Source organism: Gekko japonicus, unplaced genomic scaffold (genome assembly GCF_001447785.1).
Source record: "Gekko japonicus isolate JY-2015 unplaced genomic scaffold, Gekko_japonicus_V1.1 scaffold3252, whole genome shotgun sequence".
Classification (NCBI taxonomy): domain Eukaryota; kingdom Metazoa; phylum Chordata; class Lepidosauria; order Squamata; family Gekkonidae; genus Gekko; species Gekko japonicus.
In genome coordinates, this window is record NW_015170992.1 from 127,478 (window position 1) to 132,173 (window position 4,696).

Sequence of the window (4,696 nt, forward strand, 5' to 3'; positions counted from 1 at the left end):
GCTCTGGTTTGTGGAGGGGCTCTTTTGCAGCAGTTGGAACCCTTTGGCTCATGCACCAGCAATGCTCCCTCTAAGCTGTGGAGTCTTGTGAGCAAAAATTCTACTTTGTGAGCTACTAGCGTTAAAGCTGTGAGCAAGCCATTTGGCTACTGCATAAATTAGATTGCTCTCGAGTAATCTTTCCTGAGCTAAGACAAAAATGTGTGAGGCGGAGGTTAAAAAACTGTGAGCTAGCTCACACTAACTCATCTTAGAGGGAACACTGTCCACCAGCTATTGTTTATTGTGGCCAGGCACTTCCAGAAACAGCTTGATCATCTGCTGGCTGACCCTGCTTCAGTTACTTCAGCCAGACTAGTCCTACTTCCATAGTCCAATGAGAAATGGTGAAGCAGAACTAAGACAAAAAAGTGCCCCAGTTTAGTGGGCAGGGTTGCTGAAGAAAGCTCACTGGTACTGTCAAAGAGACATCTCTGCCTGATGACAAGTTTTTCTCCAGTGGTTCGGTCAGCGGGACATTCCATACTATTGGGATAAGCTCCGCCCCTTCCTGCAGGGTTGGCTCCAGTCTTTGATCCCAGTGAGGCGGGCTTATCCTCCTGTACTTCCCCAGTTCTTGCCGACCCTGCTTACCAGTAGGACGTGCTCCGACAGCGCTCTGTGAGAGTGCTTTGGTGTTGTTGGATCCCCAAGCATCGAGAATAAATCCACGTTTTAACTAAAAGCAAAATTTATTTCAAAGCGTTGAAGACATACTCAAACACGTTCTTTGTTAGAACTGGGGCTACACAGTTAGGGCAAGCATAATAAAGGAATTTCAAACAGATACAGATCCAATGAATATCTTTCCCGCTGGCGGGCTAAGGAAACGGTTGCGCGCCCAGTACATGAGAACCAGGCAGAACATCAGACAAAACACAGGTGCAGTAGTCCTGGGAAAATCAATAGGCAAGCATTACAGCATCTTCTCCCCCACACAACCTCCAGCAGTTATCTTTTGCATTCCACGGTTATACGCCCAAACGGAGGTCCCGTTGTTTGCATGCAGCTTTGGAAACCCAGGCGAAAAAGGAGAATGCGGGAGCCTGCAGACTCCGGTTATACGTGCCAAGTTTGGGGATCGTGAGAAACTATTTGGGGTTGTTTCAGCCTTAAAATATGTTTTGGGTGACCCACATAGACTATGTCTCTAATACACATGGTGTATTAGGGCGAGGAAACAGAAACCATTTGAGCTCAAGCTAAAGTTTCACTTTCGTTTCTTTACAGATTGAGACAAAATGGCTGACCAAGACAGAGAGAGTTCCATCAGTGAGAACAGTTACCCTAGACTGTCTGTTTCTCTGGCTGGCCAAGAACAGACAGATTTGGATGCTAGGGAACAGGAAAAAGCGGAATTAATGGACTGGCTTAGGTCAGAAATGAGAAAGGGCTTTAAGGACTTAGCAGACACCCTTCAGGGAGCAGGCCCTTCTAAGACCCTGCCAGGAAAGAATAGACCTCGCAAGAGGGCAAAACCCTGCAAAGATTATTCCTCTAGCAGTTCGGACTCTCCTCCCAGACAGAGACACAAGAAAAATCAGGGATCATCCAACAAGTTTAACCATCTCCTGAGACATCAGGAGGTAGGATCCCAATCTTCGATGTCTTCCTCAGAAAGAGAGGAAGGACAATTATCTGAGGAGGAAGAGGTCATGCCCCCCGTGCAATCTAGACTTTTCCCTCAGGAATATTATAACAAATTGCTTCTAAAGATGTTAAGAACCCTAGACCTGTCCATCAAGCCCAAGGCGATGGAGGAACCAGATACTGAGTTCCAGTCAGGGGCCGGCAATCTTATGCCAAAATTAGCTAGAACACAATCAGGAATTCCTATGCCAGCCTCCTTTTTCAATATTGTGAAGGCTGAATGGGAGCAGCCAGCGAAACCTAAGGCTAGCCACCAGTGGGTTTCTAAGTTCTATGCCTTAACGCCTGAAGCCACAAAAAGACTGAAAGTGCCAGTTGTGGATGATCCCATATCTAGTCTTTCTTCCAGTGCAGTCTTACCTATGGACACAGAGGGTCTGCCTAAGGATCACTGTGACTACCGCATAGAACAGGCTTTGCGCAGAGATTTTGAAGCATCAACCCAATCTTTATGGCGGCTTCCCTATTTGCTAGGGCAGCCTATGATTGGGCAGGTAACTTGGCTTCGGCCGAGAGTAACATTCCTAAGGAATTTAAAGACGAGTTAAAGAAAATTGCGTTGACTATAGCATTCGCAGCTGATGCGTCCTTGGATGCCTTGCAATTATCAGCTAGAGCTTTGGCTTGTAGTGTAACTGCATGTAGAAACACTTGGTTAAGGCTCTGGGATGCAGATTCTACTTCCCAGGCAAAAGTGGCGTCAGTCCCTTTTAAAGGAGAGAGCTTATTCGGGGAAGGTCTCGATAGGTTCTTGGTGGAAGACAGAGATAAAAAGAAGGTATTACCTTCTAAGAGAAGGGATAATAAGCCTAGGAAAAGATTTCAGTCCTTTCGGGATCAAAAACGGGGTCAAAAGTCCTTTCTTAATAAGTCCTTTAGACCTAAGTGGCAACCCAGACAGTCTTCCTCCAAACATTTCTCCCAGACAAAAGGGGAACAATCTAATAACAGGAACCAGAAAAAAGGTGCGTCAGCATGACTATTTTCCCAAAATAAGTCAGACAGGGATCGGCGGAAGACTACAGCATTTCGCAACACAGTGGAACAGGACGATTTCAGACCAATGGGTCCTGGACATTGTGAACAATGGCTACAGGCTGGAGTTCTCTGCCAAACCCCCAGTCAGGAGTGTAAAAATAGCAAAATACAGGGATTCGATAAAACATCACAAGATGATGGAGGCAATCCAACATCTGTTGGACATAGGAGCAATAGAGTTGGTTCCACAGGGACAAAAAGGACAGGGAGTATATTCCATATTCTTTTTGGTACCAAAAAGAAATGGGGACACCAGAGCGATTCTAGACCTCAAAAAACTAAACAAATTTGTGCAGGACAGAAAGTTCAGAATGGAAACTTTACATTCCATACTACCAACAATTCAGAAAGGAGAATTTCTAGCATCAATAGACCTGTCCGAAGCTTACCTTCAAATTCCGATCCATATACAACATCGGAAATATCTGAGGTTTGCCTATGTGGGCAGCCATTATCAGTACAGGGCTCTCCCATTCGGGCTAAAATCCTCCCCGAGAGTTTTCACGAAAGTGTATCTGGACGACATTCTCATCAAGGCATCATCGCAGCAGGAGTGCAGCCAGGTTTCTCAACTCATTGTACACACACTACAACTTCACGGGTTCGTAGTAAATTTGGAGAAAAGTCATTTGCAACCTACTCAGACTTTGGTGCACTTAGGGGTGATGATAGACACAGTAGTGGACAGAGTGTTTATCTCCAAAGAAAGGGAAACCAAGCTGAGAGGTCTCCTGGTGGAGATATTGAAGCAGGACAAGGTGGAGCTCATGTCCCTGGCAAAGATGTTAGGGATGATAGTGTCATGCCAGGATCTGATTCCATGGGCACGGTTTCATGCGAGACCCCTCCAGAGATTTCTGCTTCCTTACCAAAGAGAGATAGCAGGACGGAGATTCAAGATGATTCACCTTCCAGATGTGTTAAAGGTGGAATTAAGATGGTGATTAGCGCCACAAAGATTCACGCAGGGGCTCGAGCTTCGGGAACCCGTGAGGACACTAATGACTACGGATGCCAGCCTCTCAGGGTGGGGAGCGCATGCGGAAGGTCAGATGGTGCAGGGTTGTTGGACTCTGAAGGAATCCAAGAGAAGCATCAATTTCCTAGAGTTAAGGGCTGTAAAATTGGGTCTGACTTGATAGGGAAACACGTGTTAGTACAGACAGACAATACAACAACCAAAGCCTACCTAAACAGGCAGGGAGGTACCAAGGTGACGTCGTTACACAAGGAAGCGACGGATCTTTTGGTTTGGGCAGAAAGACATTTACTGTCACTGAGAGTTACTCATGTGGCAGGGAAAGAATGTTCTAGCGGACTGGTTGAGTCGGAGACGGCTGGATCAGTCTGAATGGGAACTTCACAGGGAGGTGTTCATTCAGATCGGTCTCAGATTTGGAGTAATGTCGACGGACTTGTTCGCGACAGCACAAAACCGTCAACTTCCAGCATTCTTTTCCAGGACGTTAAGCGAAGAGGCCTTAGGGACAGACGCGTTAAACTGCGACTGGCCTCCAGGACTGGGATACGCGTTTCCTCCAATTCAAATTCTTCCCAGAGTCTTACAGAAGATTCGTCAGCAACTGGCAGAGGTGGTGTTGGTGGCACCATGGTGGCCAAGAAGGACATGGTTTTCCGAACTCAGAAAGTTGTCAGTTCAGACACCGTAGAAACTGCCTCCACGAAAGGACTTGTTAAGGCAGGGGGTGGTGTGGCATCCTCAACCGGGGATGTTCAAACTCACTGCTTGGAGGTTGAGCGGGAAGGTTTGATTGATCTGGGGTATTCGCAGAATGTGGTCAGAACCTTATTGGCTTCTAGGAAAAAATCCACTAATAGGGTTTATAATGTTACTTGGAATGTTTTTCAGAAGTGGTTCCGGAATAACAATTTGGACCTGTTTAAAGGGTCGGTAAGGAGTTTATTAGGATTTTTGCAGGAGGGCTTGGACAAGGGATTGAGTACAAGC